Source organism: Jaculus jaculus, chromosome 5 (assembly GCF_020740685.1).
Source record: "Jaculus jaculus isolate mJacJac1 chromosome 5, mJacJac1.mat.Y.cur, whole genome shotgun sequence".
NCBI lineage: Eukaryota > Metazoa > Chordata > Mammalia > Rodentia > Dipodidae > Jaculus > Jaculus jaculus.
The window spans coordinates 152,239,646-152,264,443 of NC_059106.1; positions in this window are offsets into that span (position 1 = coordinate 152,239,646).

The window sequence follows — 24,798 nt, forward strand, 5'->3', positions numbered from 1 at the left end:
CTTGGATACAGTGTTAAAATTGAACCTGTGAAGAATTATAAATTTTTAGTTAATTTGATGTAAGGCTAGTAAGCAAACAACTAAAGTCTTTTCTAAAAGGTGTTTAAAATTTTAAAACATTACACATGATTAAAAGTATATTGAGATATTTAAAAGGATTGTTTCTAAGATGTTTCTATAAGCATTTCTATAAAAATAATGAAAGAATTTATAGTTATATCCACTTTCAAAATTAGTCATCAGCTTATATTTTCAAAGATACCTAAAATAAGAAACTGATAATAATAGCAGCTGCAACTTACGGAACATTTCCATCATCCGACAATCAGGAGAACATTTGAGAAGTGTGTAATCTCATTTTATTCTCATAACTTTCCATACTAAGTATCTATCCTGAAATTTCACCCATAAGTAATCTGTAGGAACCAATGCCAAAGGTAAGAAGTAATAAAAATGAAGGAAGTACATAAGACACACAGGAGGAAAAATAAAATACTAGATTTTTTAAAAACTACATTATATTAGGTTCAAAATCTGTAAAACAAAACACTTTCAGTATACAACATTTTATATTTTAGCACTTTGATGAAAGCAAGTAGAGACCCCTTTTTTTCTAGGTAAAGAGGTGTTTGGGGGGGTGAAACTTGATTTGTGTGTGGTTGCTTAACACATGTTCAATGTCATCAGATTAACTCAATATTAACATCTCCCTTTAATAGCCAAGGATTTGGCATGCCACTGCGGAATTTGAAACATAAATTTTAACACATTAAAATTATGGATTCTCATGGAATAGATGGTTAGCAAAGGCTTTTGAACTTTAAAATTTAGTTATGTACACTGTGTATTTACAGTCATGTTGATACCATCCTTCGCCTCCTTCTTGTCCTCCCCTCTTTGCAGGGACCCTCCCCATTGGGGAGTTGTGGGGTTAGCCATCTGTTTGGTAAGAGGCAATGTCTCTGTGCATGATGACCCAATATGTGGCTCTAACATCCTTTACACCCCCTCTTCCAAAAATTTCCCTAAGCCATGTTGGGTTCATTTAGGTTTGCTTTAGTGATGAGGTCTTGGGAGCCTCTGTGTCCCTGGATATATGATTTTGTAGGAGTTGATTATTCTCTGTGTCTACCTCTATCCTTGTCTGGGTGTCAGGTTCACCAAGGAAGCAGCATTCTTGTTCATTGCCACAATTACTCTTGAGTTTCAACTGAGGATATGTTATGGTGTTATGGTGTGATGGGCTAGTTCTCTCCACCTGACAAAGGGAAGCAAATTTTCCAATTGAGTGAAGTTATCACCAGGTAAATGGGATAACTACTGTTATTATAGAAAGAATATAATAGGTGCATGCCCTCTTGTGGCCCACGATTGGTGGGAGCTTGGTGACGGAGAAAGGACTCATTTTGGATATGGTTCTGACTTGTTTCCCAGCTCTAGCTATGGGTTCCGTTGTACTGAGTAGATCAGTTAACCAAATCAAGAGCAGTTGGTTTGCAACCATGGCTATGTGCCACTATTGTACTTGTGTGAGCATCATGTCAGGCTGTTTGCTAATGAGTAGCTTAAACCATGAGTTGCTTGGACAGATGTTGGTCATTTTCCCCCAGTTGCTCATGTAGCACCTTCTGGTACAAGACGAGCTAACTGTCTGGGTACTGACTCTCTTCCACATTCCATCCAGATCACCCCATGTTCTGTACCAACAGCATATGGTGTCTTCAACAGTAGAGTCTTACCACTAACCTTTGGTGGGTCATCAAGTACTCTGACAGAAAGCTGTCTGCTTTTGGGAAACCTTACATGTCTCTTTGATCAAGAGCTCATTGTGGATGTTAGCCACATATTGGTACAGGGAGTTACAGCCCAGAGCAAAGGAAAAGAAGGATAAAAAGATAGGGAATATAAAAGAGATTGAGAGGAGAGAGAAAGAGAAATAGGAGACAATTAAGGTTAGTTTTCATCATACCATCTTCAGGGATCTGTGATTCAATTGTTCTCTCTAAGGACCTGAACAAGAGTCAATAATTTAGTCTGTCTTTTAGGATGTACAAGTTTATGACACCATTGCCATTTTGGTCCAGTTTTGTGTCCCCCTCTCCTACCTTTACCCTTCCCTCCCACCCCACCCACCCTATTGTCCTGTCCTTGAGATGTTTATTATGTATTTCAGCATCTTGAGTAGATTCAGGTTTGGAGCCACAGATGAGTGAGACTAAGTGATGATTATCTTGCTGTGATTGGGTGAGCTCACTGAAAATGATCTGGCCAAGGTTCAAACATTTTTCTTCAAATTTCATTGTGTCATTTTTCTCTACTGCTGTGTAGAATTCCATCGTGTAGATATACCACACCTTGGTTATCCATTCATCTAGTGATGGACATCTGGGTTAATTCCAGCTCTTAGCTATTATGAATTGAGCAGCTATAAACATGGTTGAGCAAACCCTTATGAACTGAGGCATGAGGCTTTTAGGCTAATGTCCTAAGGCAATAAGTGGGTCTGTTGGTAAGTTTATAGTCAACCTTTTTAGGAGTCTCCATATTGCTTTCAAAATTGTACCATCTTACATTCCCACCAAAAGTGGATGAAGAATGCTATATCCTTACTGGGGTAAGATGGAATCTCATGTTTGCTCTAATTTGCATTTCCCTGATGATTAGGGTTGATGAACATATTCTTAAGTATGGGTTTGTCATTTGTATTTCTTCCTCTGAGAACTCCCTGACCAGTTCTTTGCCCCATTTTGTGAGTGGGTTTTTTGACCTTTTATTTTTTAGGTTTTTGAGTTCTTTGTAGATTCTAGAAAGTAGGCCTCTGTTATTTGTATAGCCAGCAAAAATTTTCTCCCATTCTGTGTGTAGTCTATTGGCTCTTCTTATATATGTATGTCTGTGAAGAAACTTTTTATCATGAGATCCCAATGGTTGAGTGATTGTTTAAGGTTCTAAGCTACTGGGGTTTTGTTCAGGATGTCTTTTCCCATTCCTATATCATGGAAAGTTCCTCCTATTTTTTTTCTTCCAGTAGTAGCTGAGTTTCTAGTCTTATACTGAAGTATTTTATCCATTTGGACTTGATTTTTTTTTTTTTTTTTGCATGGCAAGATGTGTGGATTGAGTTTAAATTTTCTGCATATGGTTATCCAGCACCATTTGTTGAAGATGCTGTCTTTTTTCCAGCCTATATTGTTGGGGCCTTTGTCAAATATCAAGTAGCTATAGTTACTTGACCCAGTTTCCAGGGTCTTGCTTTTATTCAATTGATCTATAATCCTGTTTTAATGCCAGTACCATGCTGTTTTTATTACTATGGCTTTGTGATATAACTTTAGACCAGGTATGGTGATGCTTCCAGAGGCGATTCTTTTGCTGAGGATATTCTGGATATCCAAGGCCTTCTGCCTTTCCATATGAATTTTGAGATCATTTTTTAGATCTCTGTGAAGAACAATGTGGGATTTTTATTGGTGATGAAAGAAATCTGTATATTGCCTTTGGTAAGATTGCCATTTTCACAATGTTAATTCTGCCTATCCAGGAGCATGGTGGGGGGGGGTCTTTCCGTTTTTCCCAAGTCTTCCTCTATTTCTTTTTTGAAAGTTTTTATGTTTTCATTGTATAGGTCTTTCCCATCCTTGGTTAATGTTATTCCAAGGTATTTGTTGTTGTTGTTGCTATTAAAAATGGGACAATATCACTTATTTTTTTCTCTTTATATTTGCCTTTTGCATCTAGAAAGGCTACTGATTTTGTGCATTAATTTTGTATCCTGCTACTTGCTGAAAGAGTTAATCACCTTTCAGAGTTTTGTGAGGGGTTCTTTCTGGTCTCACATATAGAATCATGTCATCTGCAAATACAGCTAACCTAGCTTCTTTAATTCCAATTTGCATCTCTTTTATTTCTTTCTCCTGTCTTAATGCTTGAGCTAGGACTTCCAGTACTATGTTGAAGAGCAGAGGTGAAAGTGGACAACCCTGTCTTGTTCCTGATCTCAATGGGTATTCCTTCAGTCTCTCTCCATTAAGCATTATTTGTGCTTTAGGAGCATTATATTTAGCCTTTATTATATTGAGATATAAACTATCCATGCCTATTCTCTACAATGTTTTGATCATGAAGTGATGTATTTTTCAAAGGTCTTTTTTTTTGCATCTATCAAAATGATCAAGTGGTTTTTGTATTAAGCTTATTTATGTGGTATATTACATTGATATATTTCTGTATGTTGAACCACTCCTGCCTTCCTGGGATGAAACCTACTTGATCAAGTTGGATAATGCTTTTGATGTGTTGTGGGATTTGGTTTGCAATGATCTTTGCATCTAAGTCCATCAGGGTAATAGGCCTATGGTGTTCTTTTCTCGTGGCATCTCTGTCTGGTTTTGGTATTAAGGTGATAGTTGCTTAATAGAAGTTGCTGGTGAGCTTTCCCTATTCTCTGATTGTGTGGCACAGTTTCAGAAAAAAATGGTTTTAGTTCTTCCATGAAGGTTTGATAGAATTCAGCTGGGAAGCCATCTGGTCCTGAACTCTTCTTTTGGGGGAGGTTTTTGATTATTTTTTCAATCTCAGTGGGTATGATAGGTTTGTTTAGGATATTAATTTGCTTGGAGTTTAGCTTTTGTAGGTGGTATTTGTTCAGGAATTTGCCCATTCCTCCATATATTCTTCTTTTGTGGAGTAGAGGTTTATGAAATAAATCCTGATGATTTCCCTAATTTCACTTATGTATGTTGTGATCTCTCCTTTTTCATTTCTAATTTTGTTAATTTGATGTTAGTAAGTTATGCTTTACCATAATGAAAACTAACTCTCTATGTTTTCTTTGCTTTCTAATAAAAATAAACATGATAGTTTATTTTATTTACTTTGTTTATCTATCCAAATGATCATATGGGTTTCTCTTTAGAATTGTTAGTAATAGTAGTAACTTATATAATATTTAAAACATAAATTTCAGGCATATTTTTAATATATCAAAATGATAAACTTTAAGTGTAAGATCTGCTATATTTTTAAGTCCTATTTATTTATTTATTTATTTATTTATTTATTTATTTATTTAAAAGTACAGAGAGATACAAAGATGAGGGACAAAGATACAGAGAAAGAAAGAGAGAGAGGGTAAGAGAATGGGCATTAGGAACTATAGCCCCTGCAAATGAACTTCAGATACATGTGCTGCTTTGTGTATCTGGCTTCACGTGGATACTAGAGAACCAAACCCAGGTAGTTAGGTTTTGCAGGCAAGCACTTTATCCACAGAGTCATCTTTCTAGCCCAGGTCTGATATATTTTACCAAATGTATTAAACCATCATATCTAGTCCCCAATTTGACATTTTTCAGCACCATACTACTATCAATCTTCATTAAGGACAGTACATATAAGCATCATGCCAATGGATTACTTCTATGTTTTTGGATAACTGGTAGTTCTTTTTCAATATGAAGTATAATTATGCAATCACTTTATAATACCTCCACCTGGTAATATTTGGGTTTCTCCAGTCTTCCACTATTCTGTCTAAAGCTGCTGTGCTTCTAATTGAAGTTTGTTTGTGGAGTTAAATCATCAAAGGGAACTTTATGAGTTACTTTAACATTGCTCTTACCAAATATCTGGCAATTTATTTGAAAAAAACTTAAGGAAGGAAAAGCCCATTTTGTGTTATAGCTCAAGGCTGCAACTATCATGACAGGAAACACATGACAGGAACATCAAGCAGTTGGTCACTTTCAGTCCACAGTGAGGAAGCAGAAAGGGATGAAGACTGTTGCTCAGCTCACTTTCTCCCTCTTATTTTCTCTAGAACCACAACTTGGAGAATGTTTCCACCTACAGATAGGGTGTTTCCACATATTAATTAACCTAATCTAGCAAATCCCTCACTTACATTCCCAGATATTATTTCCCCATGGTGATTCTAAATCCTATCATTTTATGAGATTAACTATGATTACATTCTACACCCAACACTGGGGAGTGTTTTGTCATTATAACCCTAGGCATTAAAATGGCAGTATATGTAGTATACACACTTGTGTGAATATGGGAGCAGAGAGCATCTATGGAGACACAATAAAGTCAAGGAAGAAATTCTAGAAGAGACAATAGCTAAGGAAAACCTATAGACAAATAAAATTAAGTAGAATATGGAAATTCTCCTACAACTTTTGTACTAACTCTACAAATATTTTGTTGAATATGTTTTGACGGAATTTTGATTAAAGTTTGCCAGTTGAGTATTTTTTAATTGTGTTTCTGCTTGTTTGAGTGTGTGTGTGTGTGTGTGTGTGTGTGTGTGTGATTAGACTTACAATAACTTAAAATGTATTCAATATTTTCAATACACTTCCAAAGAAGTTCTGATTAACATGACATGTGATAAAATTTACCAAGATCTCAAAACTGATTTTTAAGTAACAATTGAGGTAATTCTAGTTGTAGATGACTTTTAATATCTTTACTGATACAAAATGCATGTGGAAAATGCTGAAACTTAAACCCTAGTAAACCTTCCTGTTGGTGACTAGACGTGGCTACTATGATAGCAACCTAGCATAGTTAGAAGTTTTTGGAAAACCATATCTATGTGAGACCCTGACTGTATGCAAAACCTCCTAGGTAAATATTTGGTAATTCCTCATTCTTCCTCTCAAATAAAATTTCCTAAGAAGATTCAAGGAGCTGAATTTACTAGCTTTATGGTGGCATTATCAAAAACTTATGTTTTTTTAACTTTACAAGCAAAAAAGAATACATCAGTGGTTTTGACAGATTAAGAATATAGGATAGAAAGGGGAGCTGAAAAAGATGTCTTAGTGATTAAAACCCTTGTCTGCAAAACTTAAGAACTCATGTCTGAATCTTCAGGACTCATGGACCCAGACCCACAGTGACACAACCACGCAATGTCACACATGCACCACGGTGGTGGGGGGGGCACGTTCATCTGGAGTTTGTTTGCAGTGGCCGTCTGTGATGGCAGAAACTGTTTCCATACATCCAAACAGAGAAAAAAACTACAGCAAGCAGAACACCAGCACCAACACACACATACACACACACACAAAATTTGCATAGACTCAGGCAGAACTCAGACCTTTCTGCATACCTTCTGACTGGAATTCAGACCTGCCTCCAACACACCCTAAGGCTGGACTCCAGGATCCACACCCATGACATCTCCTCCAGCCAGGTGACTATAGACAAGTTACAACCAAACACCAGAGTCTATGGGAGGCATACATCCAAACAACAATACTAATCTGCCTTTGATGGAGGCAAATTTAGTTATACAGCTGAAGAGGAAGAAATATTTCCACATGCTTATTTTTTAACCTAATTAGCTCTATCTTACCTTGTAGCTCAAAATATAAAGTCAAATGTCTATAATAGTCTAAATAATAACTTCTCAACTTGTTTACATTTTTGGAGTTTTTTTATAGAGTGTAAACAATTAGCTAAGATGGCAATGTGAACAGTGAGTTAAAGTAGATATTAATTCTGAGAGTCTCTGGGTGGCAGAATATTTAAAAAGAAGGGCATTAAAAAACAAGGTGAAAAGTTACATTTTTCCTTCCAGAGATAATAAAAGAAAGAAAATCAGTAAAATATTTCATTCAGCAGGATATTTATAAATGATTAAAAATAAATAAAAGTAATTGTTTCCATGATTGAACTCAGGGCTTTGTGCATAGGAGGCAAGCATTGTTCTGACAACTGAGCTATGTCCACAGCCAGACTTTTTATCTTCTTTTTTTACTATTATTATTATTATTAGTTTTGGGAGGTAGGCTCTCACTCTAGCCCAGGCTGACCTGGAATTTACTATGTAGTCTCAGCATGTCCTCTAATTCACAGTGATCCTCTTACCTCTGCCTCCCAAGTGCTGGGATTAAAGGTGTGGACCACCACACCCACCTCATAATTTTTATCTTCTAAAGACATCTTCCTGGCATTATTTTCTGTTGAGAACTTGGCATTAAAATCTGATCAAAAGAAAAATAAAGAAAATATAACTTAAAGCCCCTGATTTACTTTTGTCTTAGTGCTCTTTTTATAAAGTGTTTGTTTGTTTGTTTTTATGTGGTTATGTGAGAGTGACAGACAGAAAAAGAGGCAGATGTAGAGAGAGAATGGGGCACCCCAGGGCCTCCAGCCACTGCAAATGAACTCCAGATGCATGCACCCTACTTGTGCATCTGGCTAACGTGGGTCCTGGGGAATCAAGCCTCAAACCAGGATCCTTAGGCTTCACAGACAAGTGCTTAACCAATAAGCCATCTCTCCATCCCTTAATGCTCTATTTTAATCCTGCTGTAGTGTTGAATTAAATGTGTACTATTAAAATTTTAGAAAGAAAGATGATAGCACTGGAAGTGGGTAAAGCAAGCTTTAGTAAGCAGTGGTAACTAAAGCAGCACTTAAGTGTACAATATGATAATTTTGCTTAGGAACTTAGTTTGAAATTGCTCTAAAATATTTGGAGATGGTTTTCATCATATACCTTATAGTATTTGTAGACTGAATGTATAAATATAAGGCTAACAGGAGAATATGAGACTTATAAACAGTGCACCAAAATAGTGACTCCTTTGTGTCAAAATGAAATGTGCTTTAGCTAAGGAGACAATATGGTAAAGAGGCAGGAAGGAAAACTCACACAAAGACAAATGTATTCTTTCAAAGGATGATGTTTTTAGGTGCAGCCATTGTAATGTGAATCAGGCACATGCTGATTAAAAGCTCTTTAATATAAACTTAGAGCCTGCCCATTGCCTTTTTGCCCACATATATTATGTAGTTCACTTGCAGTTATTTTATTAAAACATGAAATGAAGGCTTGAGAGATAGCCTAGTAGTTAAGGTGCTTGCCTTTGAAGCCAGTGGACACAGGTCCATTTCCCCAGTACCCAGGTAAGCCAGATGCACAAGGTGGCACATGAGTCTGGAGTTCATTTGCAATGGCTAGAGGCCCTGGAACATCCAATACCTCTATATGCCTTCCATTTCTCTGACATATATTTAATCATGGGATGAGAGGTTTGTTCCTATAGAAAATCTTAACAGGTGTTGCCTCCCCACCTACACTTATAGGTGCAAATCCAGCTGCTTGTTTAGTTGCAAAGCCTCATTTCCAGAATGAATATGTTTGCAAACTTTATGAAATAAAAATAAAGAATAAAATCTCTTTTCTTATATTAAAGAGAAGTTAGTTGGAAATGACCAAGAACCATAGATATGATTTCTAACACACCAAATGGAAAATAATTAAATATTTCTCTTTGCAGAAAGGAAATTTATAATAGATGATCTTGGCTTATTATCTTCCTAAATCTAGCAGCTGGCATCTGACATAAACACCTCAAAATATATTTATGAAATAAATCAATATAAGAAAAATGAATCTTGACATGGGATTTTACTATTCTGGAGGGTGAAGGCAATCAGCCCTGCTGACAACATGACAATCAGTAGGTGAAGGTCTTTTAGGAAAACCTGCTGACAGGAACTTCATAATTTAAGGAGAAAACACATAGTATAATGCAATCCACTTCGATTTGGGGAAGACATATTAGAAATCCAAGAAGTGGGGAAGGTAAAGAAATGCCAAGGCAGCCACCATCTCGGGATTGTCAGTGCCCATGGAGACTCTGGGTACAGATGACATGGCTGTTGTTGGCATTCTAGCCATCAATGAAGGAAAATGGGATCAAAGTTACACTGTGTATTTAAAGAAAAGGGTAAGTATAAAAACTAGGATTAACATTTCACAAACAAACAGATTAAAACACATTCTTGGAAACAGACATGAAGCATATTTAAAAATGACTATTTATAATTTTTTTTAAAGGAGACATATCAGCATTCAAGGTTGTGAGTACAGATGAAACAAAGATGTAATTATTTCTATCAGGAAATTTCTACAGTTATTTTGCCAAGAAACAAAGTTGCAACCTTGTTTTCATCAGATTGAGGAGCCTAAGTAAGAATACTAGAAGGAGCATCTCCCAAGAGAGGGAGAGAAAAAGTATGAAGCAAGTACTCAAGAAATGAGAATGTTAGAAGGATAATGGCCCCTTTGGTGGAGAGAATGTATATTATGGTAAAATTATAAGTGATTGAAATGAAAAGAGTTCTGAATATGGTGTTCCTGAGTAAGTAGTCTTGATGTTTGATCCTTACTTGGGTAGAAAAGAGCCTTAATCAGAATGGTAATGAAATTTTAACTATCAGAAAAAAATATGTTCATTGACAGATGAGTTACAGAAGAAATTATCTCATAAGCCTCATTTTCCCCCAAAAAAAAACTTGTCCCAGAAGGCATTGCTAGTACCTGTACCTTTTAATTGGTAGCACAATGTTAATACACATTATTTGAAAGTAGTCCCATTAACCATTGAAGAGATAATGAAAACCACTGAAAATTCAACAAAAATCACTATACTTCCTCAGAAATTTATGCTGTAATTGGTGACAAAGAAGGGCTCAACACTGAAACATCTCTCACACATTCCAAGGCTCAGGATCCATTGTGGGAGAGGTGGCAAAAAACAAAAAGTAAGAGCCAAAAGAAGGGCAGGACTGCTTATAACACAAGCTTCCCAATACAAAATGACCTGGATATCCATGATCTTGCAGCAACTAACACCACCTACAGAAGGCCATCATAACAGGAGGAGAATATGATGACATCAAAATAAAAGAGAGGCAATTGAGAGAAGGAGAGAATATGATTGAGAGTGGATGTGTAAAGGGAAAGTGGAGGATGGGAGGGAATTATCATGCTTTATTGTCTATAGTCACGGCAGTTGTCAATAAAACAGTTTTTAAATAGTTGTCTGTATGAATATTTTCAAAATTTAAAACACTTTATTTTCTCTCAAAAACATTGATATTACAGTTGCCCTCTGAGCTGTTTTTCTTACCATGAGAAAACACCGTCCTGGCACACATGTACAAACACAAACAAGCAGGGATAGGCTACAGCATTCACTACAGGAGACTACTACAGGAAACACCATATAAGACAGTTCTAGCATCTCCCATTGTCTCCTTATATCATGGAAGATACGAGATACTTTCTCATGTCTATATGGACCATATCCTTCAGGGTACTCTTCTCCACCTGAGGTTAGACTTCTCTCAGTATGATGGTCATCCGAATTTCTTCAGTGTACATTGGCTTCCAAGAAGAAGCAGAACAACAGAAGTGAGACAAGAAACTGAAAGGTTCTTTAAGGCTGCACCCGAGCAGAAGTTTACTGTATCACCTCTCCCTCATGCAGAAGATCAGGTCAGTGACTGAACCTGTCCCTAGTACAAGGAGAGGAACTCAAGCCCTTCTTATGAAAGAGGCAAAGCAATGCATGCCCATGTTCAGTCAACTATGGTGTATAAGCCAGGTTTCATATACGATAGTCAATATATTAAGGACTTGCGTGAATCATATTTTAGAAAATACAGAAATGGAATTTCAAATATAAAATTATCTTAATTTCTAGGATACTTGAAAAATATCTCCACGAGTAATATAAAAATTTCAGAAATCCACAGATAGAATTCTATGTGTTGCTATGAATATATGAGTTAAATCTTATATTCCTACAAAAAGGTTTTAAAAGTGGCAATAATTGGCTAGCGAGAGATTGCTTAGTGGTTAAGGCACTTGCCTATGATGCCTAAGGACCCAGATTCATTTCCCTAGTACCCACATAAGCTAGATGCATAATGTGGCACATGTGTCTGCAGTTTTTTTGCAGTAGGTGGAGGCCCTGGCATGCCCAATCTCTCTCCCTACCTGCTTCTCTCTCTCTCTCTCTCAAAAGTAAATAAAATAAAATAAATTAAGAGGCAATAATGATAGCATTTATTAAGCTGAGTGAGAAAAATGAAACACAAAATAGATTGTCCAACTTCTTCATTCATTAAAATTTCATTTACTCATTCATCCAACAACTATTGCTTGATGGCTCATCATGAGCCAGGAGTTGATTAAATAAAATGTCTGCAACAATGAAGAAATAAATTTTGCTTTTATTTTTATTTGTGATGCTTACAAGTTCATATAACAAAATATTAATTCTTTTAATATCATTTGACTTGAACTTTTGGTAGTGGAAAACAACAGCAGCTTGAAAAATCTATAAGTGAGGAATTTTATGTGGAAAAAAAACTAATATTACTTAAAATAATCAAATACAATTCCTTGAATGCATTCAGTTATTCAATCAAATTAGCATTATTTAATGCTTTTTTTAAGCCCCCAGTTCATTCTCTAGGCAATGTATAAACCCTGTTTTAACAAAAACAGATGTGTCCCAGCACACAGGGCAGCTGCGTCCGCTCCATGGTTCCACATGGGAACGCCTTCTCTTTGCTTACCAGCCCATCCTCAGTTCCAAGAAAACATGAGCCTCTTAAAACAAAGTTGAAAACCTAGTGGTTCGCGAGTCAGCTGGCCATGTTCCTGCATTTTAAAGCAGGCTTGGATATTGGGAAGCTTAGTGTGCACTCTGTAACTGACCTCTCTGAGCCAAGTTCAGAGTAGTGTGAGTTATCAAACTTGACAGCCTTTTGGCAAGTCTTGGAAGACTCAGGGGCCAGGCTCCTTTCCAAGCTCAGCTGGGATCAATTAGGATAAATAATAGTTCTTGAAATGGCTAGTTCCTACACTGCTTTTTAAAGTATGCCATGTGCAGTAATGGAAGTTATGCCTTACCTGTAGACACTATCCATTCAAAAGAATATAAGAAAAAATAGAAAGGCTAAATTGCCCTAGGAGTTAAAAATCAAGACGCAGAAGGGATTTCAAAGGGGTTCTCTGAAAATTCCATACTCTCCAAATTTATCAGAGACAAATTATACATATATTCAAAAATACAGTGTTTTCCGCAAAGCCTTAACTCCAACACAAAAAAGCAATATTTTAACAAATTTGTTAAAAAGAAATAAACAAATATACACACCACACACACACACACACACACACACACACACACACACACACAAAATCAAGGACTTTTGATTGCACAGTAAACACCCAGTGACTAAGAAACATTAGGTCCTATATGGAAGTTAAAGCTAATAGCCAAGAACAGTAGATGATCACTTTCTATAGGAAGACCACTGCTGCACTCAGCCATGCTTATTTTCTGGTTTCATAGAATCGAAGCCAGGCTTTTCTTGGCCATTTTTCTGTGTATGTCCTGAAGGCAAGAACCTGCAACTGTCACACAAGGAAACATCAAAAGTATTGCACATTTTTTTTCCTTTTCTGGCCTTATTAAGCACTACTAGAGTCATTAGGTTTAATGATATATCTTGGATGATAATTCTATATAAGAAAGACTGATTGTTAATAACAATGTTTACTTCTTAAATTCACCAACAAAATATAGTTTTATGTTCCTTCTATAGAAATCTTTTGTAAACACACCAAGAAGTGTGTGTGTGTGTGTGTGTGTGTGTGTGTGTGTGTGTGTGTTTACATATTTTTAGGTGGATTTTATCTATTGTGTGAATATCTTTGTTGGCGTAAAATGGTAACATTGTAGAGATAGTTTAATGGAGTTTACAAACATCCACACAACCACTAAAGGATGTATATTTGATCTGCTAGTGACATTTGTCACCCTGTTGATGGCAAAGATTAATTCTGCTGATGTGGCTGGATAGACATTGGTGGATTCCCTTCTTATTGCTATATGGATATCCTTCCCAAAGCGGCATTTGGTTGATAAAGACCACTTACCTTAATGGATGGTGATCAGTCAGGTGTATGGCAGTACAGAAGTAGCTGTGATCCCCATCTACAACATCTACGTAAGCTCCCAAGGCCCATATTTTATATTGCAGTTGTTTGTAACTCACAAAGTCCATGAAAACACTGAATCAATAGTATCTGAACAACATCTAAGGATAAGATGATTCTTAGATATGATCTTTGCTCACTCAAGGCTTAAGTTAAGCTGAGAGGCATTATGTGTTCTCTTCATACCATACTTTATATTGATTGAGTTATTAGGTCTGGGATTGGCTTCTTCAGAGCTACTAACACATGCTAATACTTTGATAAGTTTTTTAGACACAAAAATTTTTAAATTTTAGTTTAAAATGAGCACAATAAATGAAGGATTAAGACATAAAGTACATTGCATTATTTTTAAGTGCAAAGGACCTGAATGAAGATAGTACACATGCTCTAGTACATGACTCTTGAAAATGCAGTATTACATTCTGTGCTCACATTGTTTTGTTGACCTTGTTTTCCATCACTGACTTATGATATACTGTCACAATTAAGGTAATTGAAAAGATAAATGACAAAATTTAGGTTTTATCCTGTTTAACAAATATTTATAATATCTTAAAATACACTGGCAATGTTTGAAATACAGAAGATACAAAAAAAAATACACACAAGGTTTGGATTTTTTGTCACACGGGATTAAGAAACTTAATGAGAAGACCTCAATAATAAAATAACAAACAACCAATGAGACAAGATGGGTACTCTTATGAAATGTGAGGTCCTGACCAACAGCTGTCAGAGCAAAAAGAAGAGAAACCTAATTGTTACCTACAGTTACAGCTTTTTATATAATCATGTCCCCAAGCTGGAGACAGACCAAATGTCTATTAACAGCTGGATAGATAATGCTATAGTCAGACAAAAACAATTTTTACTTAGCTATTAAAAAATCATTTACATATATGACTGTTAGAAAAGTGAATCATAAAACACTACACTGAGCAAAACACAAAAATGAACAATGAATGTTTTCATATGTATAGATTTGTAGAGGAGAAAAATCATGTGTTCTGCAATAAGAATGAACAAACAAGCATCTCTGTGTTGTGCTGACTTACATCCCTTCAGGTATATCCTCAGGAGTTGTATAAATGGATATTTTGCTAGTTCTATATGTACATTTTTAGTGACCCCCACACACACTGGTTTCCATAGTCACTATTTCATGTTGCCATCAGTAATGAAAAAGGATTCCTTATCCCTGCATCCTTCATAGAACTTGTAGCTTGCTTTCTTGTTGATTGCCATTCTGACTAGGGAGAGGTGGAATCTCACAGTGGGTTTAGCTTGTATATACCTGAAGGCTAAGGAGGTTCAATAGTGTTTCATGTATTCATGGGCGCTTGTATTTCTTCCTTTGAAAACTGTCTGTTGAATTCATTTGTCCATTTATTGGGTGTATGATTTTTTTTTGATGCTCATTAAAAAAATTATAGTAGATTCTGTCCAAAGTATAGTTGGCAAAGATTTTATCCTATGCATAGATTTCTTTTCACTGTATCAGTAGGTTTTGTTGCTGAGCAGAAGCTTTATATTTTCATTAAATCTGATTTGTCAACTCTGACTATTAACTGTTGAGCAGTTGGAGTCCTTTTCAGAAAGATCTTGCCTATGCTTATATCTTTGATGTTTTCTTGCACTTTCACTCTAGCCATATTAGAGTTTAATGTAATAGATTGAGGTCTTTGATTCATTTCACTATACAAGATTGAAGTTTGTATAGTGTAAAGGATAGGGATCTAGCTCCCCTCTATACACATGTATCATAGTCAGCTTCCATGTGCCTGGGATGAACACCCAAACACCTGTTGGCTAGAATTTATAACTATCCTTAGTGGCATCTTAGGGCTGGACTCCAGGATCTGCCCTCAGTGACACCTTCTCCAGCCAAGGGGATAGAGACCCAAGTTACAGGTTTTAACAAAATATTTGAGTCTATGGGGAGAAGGTGTCATACATTCAAACTACCACAGGGGAACATGCAGTTTTCCTAAAACTACTTTATCTCTAATTTATGCTTTTGGTACCAATAAGGAAATGAGATGGTTTTAGTTGGGTGGGGTAGTTTCTGACTCCTCTAGTTTAGGTCATTCGTCTGCATGTTTGTTCTTCTATCAGTGCCAGGATGTGCTTGCCACTAAGACTCAGGATAACCTAGGTTCAGCACTGTGTTCTCTCCCAAATTGCTCTTTCTGTGTGCTCTGACTGTTCTGGAACTCTGCTACTTCCACAGGAACATCGGGGCCGGGGGGGGGGGGGGTAAAGGTTGTTTTCCCTGCATCCTCATTCCTATTTTTTTTTTCTTTTCTAGGTATTATGACTGGGGCTCTTTTCCTAATTTACTTCTATTCATTTGCATATGTTTGTACAAGAGGATATGTGTGTGTTCACATATGTGCATGTGTGTGTGTGTGTGCATGTGTGTGTGTATGTGTGTGAAGGCCGCAGGTTGATGCCACCTTATCTTTCTTATTTGGTCTGTTGAAAGAATCTTGCAGTTGAATCAAGAGCTCAACCATTTCATTAATCTTGCCAGCCAGGTCTCCACTAGGGACCCCAGGCTGTTCAATGCCAGGATTACAGGAAGGCCATTACACACATTTGACATTGATTTGGATGCTACAGGCCTGAGTTCTTGTCTACATAAGAGCAGTGCATGTGCTGTATCCACTGAGACATCTTCCTAGCCAACCCCCTCCCCACCCTACTTCTTTTCAGCATGTTTCTATTGATACATACAAAAGTTACTGGCTGTTGTATGTTGTTTGACGTTACATAAATAATAATGGCAGTTCTTGATATATTTGTACTGCCTGTGAATATATATCCATGTATGTGTGGGGGTGGACAAGTATGTGTGCATGTATGTATGCACCTGCGTGGAGGCCAGAGGATACCTTTAGATGTCATTCTTCAGTAATGCTTTCTGCTTTGTGTTTTATATTATTTTCATTAAAAGCATATTCGTCTGGATACATCATGAGTTGGTACCAGCTTTACCCTCCTCCCTGCCCTCATTCTGCTGGGGGGGCCCACCTCAGTGGGGCTGTTGGTGTTCCCCATGGAGTTGTGGGTTATGTGTTGTGGTAACAGCAGTCATTTATTGGGGGGAGGCACTTAGGGTAAATGCCCAGTAAAATAACTGGGTCTCTTGGTAGTTTATATTCATCTTTCTCAGGAATCTCCATATTGATTTCCATAGATGTTATACACGTTTGCATTCCCACCAACAGTGGATGAGGGTTACTCTTTCCCCACAAGTTTGCCAACATTTGTTGTTTGATTTTTTTTTTAATTTTTTAAAATTTATTTATTTGAGAGCGACAGACACAGAAAGAAAGACAGATAGAGGGAGAGAGAGAGAATGGGCGCACTAGGGCTTCCAGCCTCTGCAAATGAACTCCAGACGCTTGCGCCCCCTTGTGCATCTGGCTAACGTGGGACTTGGGGAACCGAGCCTCGAACCGGGGTCCTTAGGCTTCACAGGCAAGCACTTAACCGCTAAGCCATCTCTCCAGCCCTGTTGTTTGATTTTTTAATGATTGCTGTCCTTACTGGAGTAAGGCAGAATCTCATGGTTGTTTAATTTGCATTTCCCTGATAGTTAGGGATGTTGAACATTGTCTTAAGTATACATTAGACAGGATCTCTCATAGTCCTGTAGGACAACCTGATTAGACTAGATTACCTGGCCAGAGAAACCCAGTGATCTGCCTGCCACTGCCTCTGCCTCCCCAGGGCTCTGATTACTAGTGTTTTGCATTCTTACATAGGTTTAAGGGAGAAAATAGAACTCAAGACCTCATGTTTCTAAGGTAACCACTCAAAACCAAGGTCTCTTCATTTAATAGAACTTCATAGTAGGAAAAATAGGGCTGAAGTATTAGTTATTGTTACATTTAATTAAAAATACTTAAGAGCTAAAACTTTTCTTGATAAGATCCTATGAGTTTTGAGATGTAATTTGCATTGAAATTTTTGCTAAATTTAATTTGATGGTTTTATTTTGTACACATGTGTATGTGCATGTACACAGGAGTACACATACCATATGTGTGTGTGTTAGTGCTTAAAATATGTACATGCAACACAGACTGAGAGAGTCAAGAAATAATTTTCTATAATAAATTATACCTGTAATTACAGTACTTCTACTGCTTCACTATGTATTTGTCCTTTTTTATTTTTATTTTTTGCTTATTTTTATTTATTTACTTGAGGATGACAAACAGAGAGAGAAAGAGGCAGAAAGAGAGAGAGAGAGAGAGAGAGAGAGAGAGAGAATGGGTATGCCAGGGCCTCCAACCACTAGAAACAAACTACAGATGTGTGTGCCCCTTGTGCATCTGGCTAAGGTGGGTCCTGGGGAATCAAGCCTCAAACCAAGGTCCTTAGGCTTCACAGGCAAGTACTTAACTGCTAAGCCATCTCTCCAGCCCTATTTGCTCTTTTTTTTTTTTACAATGCCTACTTAAAAATAACATGTCTAGAAGTATTTAAGGTCATGTTCTTAAATTTTATTAACTTTTAATTTATTTATTTACTTATTCATGACAGAGAAAGACAGGCAGAGAAAAAGAAAGAAAGAGAGGGAGGGAGAGAGAGAATGGTCATGTCAGGGCCTCCAGCCACTGCAAACTAACTCCAGAAGCACCACCATGGCTTACATGGATTCTGAGTAGTTGAACTCAAGAGCCATAACTGCTAAGCCATCTCTCCGGACTTTTTTTTTTTTTTTTTTAAGGTAGGGTTTTGTTATTCTATGCCAGGCTAATGTGGAAGTCACTAAGTAGTCTCAGGCTGGCCTTGAACTCACAGTGTTCCTAATATGTCTGCCTCCCAAGTGTTGGAATTAAAAGCATGCCTACCATGTCTGGTTAATTATAGGACTTTTTGATGTCCCTTCTGTTCAGATTTCTTATCTCATCTTCTATCACTTCAAAAGTATTATATGATGAGAAATGGTGGGCTTTTTCTGAAACTGGAAATAATATATAAGAATTAACATAATATTTCCTATTTTACCAAAGCAGAAATAATAAGACACCTGTAACATTTTAATTCATATTTTTTCTCTATTATAAAAATATATATTTTTCTAAACCATTTGAAGTATCCCCTTAGTGGATTGATCATTTTGTGAGCCCTAGTTGACTTTCTCAGGCTCTTAACTGATGAGGTAAACTCAGATTAAGATTGCTAGTTGATTCCCACCAAGATGAATGTCCCTCTTTCCAGGGTCTTATCCAATTATTTATTTATTTATTCATTCATTCATATTAAGTCAAAACTGTATGGACACATCATATGTTGGTACCATCATTTCCCTTCTCTCGGCCCCTACTCCACTGAGGGCCCTCCTTAGTGGGATTGCTAGTATTCACCATGGAATTGTTTTATCAATCATTATTAGATAAGGGCATTTTCATGCAAGACAAATATACCTTTAAATGTTTTAAATGTTTTTGTTTGAGACACAGTGTCACTAAATAGTTCAGACTAACCTTGAACTTGTTCTGTAGCCAGGCTGGCTGTGAACTTGCAGTGATCCCCTCAATTTACCCTTCTGGGCACTGGAATTACAGGCATCAGCCAACCACATCTGGCTTCAGATATATGTCTAATCGAATACCTTACCACACTTTCTAATTCATTATTTCTTTAGACTCAGCATAGTATTCTTACCAGCACAATGGCACTATTTAAACTGTATACAGTGTAGTCTCAAGGAAGAAGACCAATGTCATGGACATATATTTTAGGCCATTTAGGGCTAATTAGGATCTCAGTCACTTATTCTACTTTGACTTATGTTTTTGTAATAATCCTTTAAAATGTAAAAACCATTCCTAATTTATGAGCTGAAGAAAAGCTTGAAAATATCATTACTAAATTTAGCAAAATGATCAATACATCAACTGAAAATTCTTTCAAATGCAATTTTCAAATATTTTAGTTTCTAAATATTTTAGAATTTATGGTCTACAGGCCACACCTCTGAATTTATATTAGATAGTACAATAAAATTCCCCAATATCAAAGAGATTTTATTTTGTCATACATTTTCATCAACAATGAGAGGATTATTTCCCTGAAAGTCTTTTTCTGAAAGGAAAAGCTATCAAGCTCAATACTGTCTTTGAACCATGAGCATCCCTGAATAGTAATACCCATCAGACTTGTGTGAAGAGTAATTGAGATGGGTCAGGTCTTTTATAGACTCAGGATAAAAATAAGCAATTCTCTGTCCACATTCCACTGGGAAAACTCAGTCAAACGGCTATGTGTGACTTCATGAAAGACTGACTAGTACAGATAGATGGTCATATGGGAAAAAAGAAGAAAAATTGATAAGTCTCAAGCCAATATGTTACTCAGTGCCAGATATTTTGACAGAAATCTAACTTTTAGTCAACTGCTATAAATACAAAATTTTATTCAATAAAGAACATCATTAGGAAAGTTGCTTAGAATGATGAGCCCATGACATTATAAATCTGATAAAAACAAAATGTAACACCATGTACTGCAGTAATAGTACCTTCTAAAAATATAATCTTCAATTGAATAAACTGATTAGAAATCTAGTAGTATGGAAAAGAGACAGAGACTGTACAGGGCTATTATTTGTTTGAAATACCTTTGTATCAATAATAAACTACCTTTGTATCATTAATAAATCTACATATTCATGCAAACTAGTTGTTCCTTGTACTTATATGTTTAATTTAACTTGCTCAAGATTCAGTCTTCCCTTTGACCAGCCATAAAAACAATGGGACCGTCTCACAAAGCTCACGGGAACTGACAGTGTAATGATTAAGCCAGCCAGCTTCACTTATCAGAATCATCACCCTAACTACTGACCATGCTAAGGGATTTCCTGGGAAGGTACAGTGGGAAGAAGAGTTCTGCTATAGCAAATGACAAGTGAAGACATAAGTTCTTCTCTAATCATGTGGTTCAAGAGCCCCATAGATCGAGTTTGGAGCTCTTATCCTAGGGACTGGGATCCTACATTATTAGAGTTTGAACAACACTGGAAAGGATGTATAGCCAGTGAGCCTTCTCCAGAGGTGCTGTATCCTAAGAAGGGACTGCTAGAGAACTATTGTTCTGGTTCCCATGACATTGCTGTTTTGGGTTGTGTAGTTTGAATTTTCATTGATTTATAGTGGAACACTAATATTAATATACTCCTGTCATGTTTTGCTTGTGTGTGTGTGTGCACATGTGTGTCCAGAATCTCTTTCCACTCCAAAGGAATGCCAGATGCTTACTCCACTTTTTGCATCCCTCTTTTCATAGATAACTTGGGAATTCAATTGAACCCAGGCAAGCAGGCTTTGCAAGCAAGTGCCTTTGACTGCTAAGTCATATTCCCAATCATCAGTCTATAGTTTTTAATCTAATCTTCTAATTGTGAGCTCATTTTTAAAGAAGAGTTAAGTGTAAATTAAAAGGGGGAAAAGGAAACAATGAAACTATATGGATCCTAAAGTAAAATGTCACCTTAGTATTTCATTATAGAAATTTTACTTCACTAATTTCATTTTAGTATTGCATTATAGATCTAGCTCTAGTAAAATCATTTTATTTTATCATTAATTTCTCATAGCATCTGAATTGTGCTAGAAATACAAAGAGATCAAGGATAGTGCAGAAATATTTCAGATTATCTAACTTCCTACTCTAAATATCTACATTTGTGGTGAAATTTTAGTGGGAAAATTTCAAGTGTACTACTGATAAAGTAAGCTATTCTCATTGATTGTAATCAAGGAGTAGACCTTGAGAGTACAAAGATGTTTCCATATTCATTTACCATTATCTTCAAGTACAACTATAGTGATTTTCAAACCATATGTTAAAAGATCAAAGGCCAATTTACCTGAATTACAAAGCAATGTATTAATATATACTATGTCTAAATGGTTGTGACAATACAGTATATTTATTTTAAAAATAAATCCTAGCTTGGCTGGTGACACATGCCTTTAATCCCAGAACTTTGGAGGCAGAGGCAGGAGAACTGCTGTGAGTTTGAGGCCACTCTGTGGATACTGAGTGAATTCCAGGTCAGCCTAAGCTAGAGTGAGACCTTACCTCAATAATAAATAAATAAATAAATCCTAATACTTCCATAGCTGTCCATGTTTGAATATGTTGTCCTTGAATATGAATTATTATATTAATATGGATACTCATCCACAAATTTTTGTCATTGTTTTTCTCCATTCTTACTGCTCTACCCTTTGAGTGGTTCCTTTAACACTGAGAAGCTGTTTTCCAGTTGTCAGGAACAAACATTTTGTCCTGTTTGGATGTTGGCACAGAGCCCTTCACATGTTCAGAATCTTCTTGGCCCACCAACTCATCTGCAACATCTGTTCTCAGGACTAACTCTTGATTAACACAAGCTTAAGGTTTAGAGAATTGATTTGTAACAATTTTCACATAAAACACATCTACTGTCATGTCAGGGGTGATTGTTGTTTGAGGTATCGGTGTCTCATCCAGCTGAGCGTAGAGACTAATCACATTGAATACAAGGACAAGTCATAGTCACCTCTTTTCTGTGGGGACCCTTCATGTCTCTGTGAAAGGTATACACAAGGGAAGACATTTGGTAGATAATGGCTTACAATGGCACCACAGTGCTTTGATCTCATTGTTGCATAATTAAAAACAAGGAATGAACATTTCTCCATTCATACTCAGAAATATAAATCTAACAAACAAATGGCAATTATTCAAATGCCCAATGGAATAACATCTTTTGTTGATACTAGCCAGAGTTCATGGTCAGTACTAAAAGTCCTTCTTGCAACACTGACAGTATCAATTCTGGAAGCTTAAGTTTTGTTTAAAACATTTGAGCTCACTTTTGGGATTTCTATGTTTAAAGCCATTAGGAAAATGTGGATTTTAATTTTATAGGGGAAAAGGTGGTATTGTATTATTCTGTTTAATTTGAAGAGAAGTTATAATGAAAGTGAAGATAAGAGAAACTTTATAGTGGCCCTCTCATTGGGGGATTTTATCATAGATTTCATCATAACTTCCTACATTTCATTTTATCAACTTGACAAATCCTGTGTTAAATAATCATGATATTTTTCAATATTTCAGGTATTTATTTTTTTTTACATTACAAATTTAGCTTACAACTGCTGTGCATCTCATCCTATAATACTGGTATATAAGCAATATATATTACAAGCTAAATAAATAGACAATATCAACATGATGGCAAAAATCCAATGCTGGCAAGTTTGCAGGAGGAAATAAAATGTAGATTTGAACTACTACTATTATGACCAAACCATATTCTGATTAACCTTAAGAAGAAAGGAAGCTGTAATGATGGTTTAGCAGTTAACATGCTTGCCTGCAGAACCTAAGAACTCATGTTTGAATCTCCAGGTCCCACATAACCAGATGCACATTGATGCAAGCATGCAATATTGCACATTTGCAGAATGGGCTACACATGTCTGGAGTTCGTTTTCAGTGGCTGAAGGCCATAGCATGCTCATTCTCTCTCTCTGTCTCTCTCTATTTCTCCTCTCCCCCCTCTATCAAGAATAATAAATAATAAAAATAAAGGAAATAAATTTGAATTAGACAGAAAATTATATTACAATTATTTATATGATACATTTGGATGTAATCAACATGAGGCACTATTTTAATTATGTTGACATGTGATTATCAGAAACCCTATGAATATCAGCTGCCTTTAATTCCAAGAGTCACAAGATGAGTATAAGCATTTTCCTATTCTGATTTAAAATTACACCTGTAGTTTTTTCTTTCACTGTATGAAATTTGGGATACATACACTGAAAGACCTTGAGCCATGCTAACCTCAGCTACTTAATGTGTTTCATGTTTCAGTTACATGGATGTATCAAAGCCTGTGGAAATATATAAAGATATCCTTATCCTTAAAAGGTGATCTCCAAAGGTTCATCTGTCAAAGGCTTTGTGCTTAGTGGATGATTTAATCCTAAGGATACCAAACTCAGTGATAGATTAATCCATCATGACCTCATGGAAGAATGGGCCATTAGGGCTTGGGCCTAGTTGGAGGAAAGAGACCACTGAGTTCTGCCTTCAAAGGGTACATCTTGTCCCCGGCTTCCATCCTTCTTCCCTTCCTGCCTTGACTTGAGCTCCCTCTTTCATCATACACTCTTGCTGCTATTTCTCTACCTTCACTCAAACCTAAAAGCAGTGAAGTGAAATAACCATGGACTGAAACCCCTGAAACTGTAAGCCAAGATAAATCTCTCTCCCTTTAAGTTGTTTCCTTCAGGTGTTTTGTCACAGTAACAGAAAGCAAACAACACCCCTACCACTGTATTCTATGGCAACTGTGTTTCCGGTTGTCTCTGCCAGTTCTGAATCACTGCCCCAACTTCCCTCACACTTATTTCTGCTAAAAATAAATAAATAAAACACAATCATTTTTTAACAATTGAATTTATATAGTAGGTTAAGATAGTAGAAATTAACAGAACCATCTGTCAATCTTTACAGTATGAAAGAATACAAGTGTATAAATCCTGGAAACTCCTAACAACTTAGGCATGTCATCTTGGCATAGTCATTGTCCTGTCTTGCATTCATTCTTGTTGTTATAAAATGAAGAATTTAACCAGGTTTGCTTTCCAAACTCAGCTGTTAAACAACAAAAAAGATGATAAAAACTAAGTCAATATTAATATATTGAAACAATTGCTAGAAAAGAGAGATAACAATTTGAACTGCTTACTAATTAATGCAGGTTAATAAGGAATGTAAAATAGTGTCACACATCTTGAGAGATCATCAGATAATAGTTACTACTGCAAACAATTTTGCTATTTATATTACAATATTCGTTTTTGTCAGCTCACACATACTGGAAGTCTATTTATAATACCAAACTCAGCACATTCAAAAGCAAAAAAAAAATGTTATTCAGC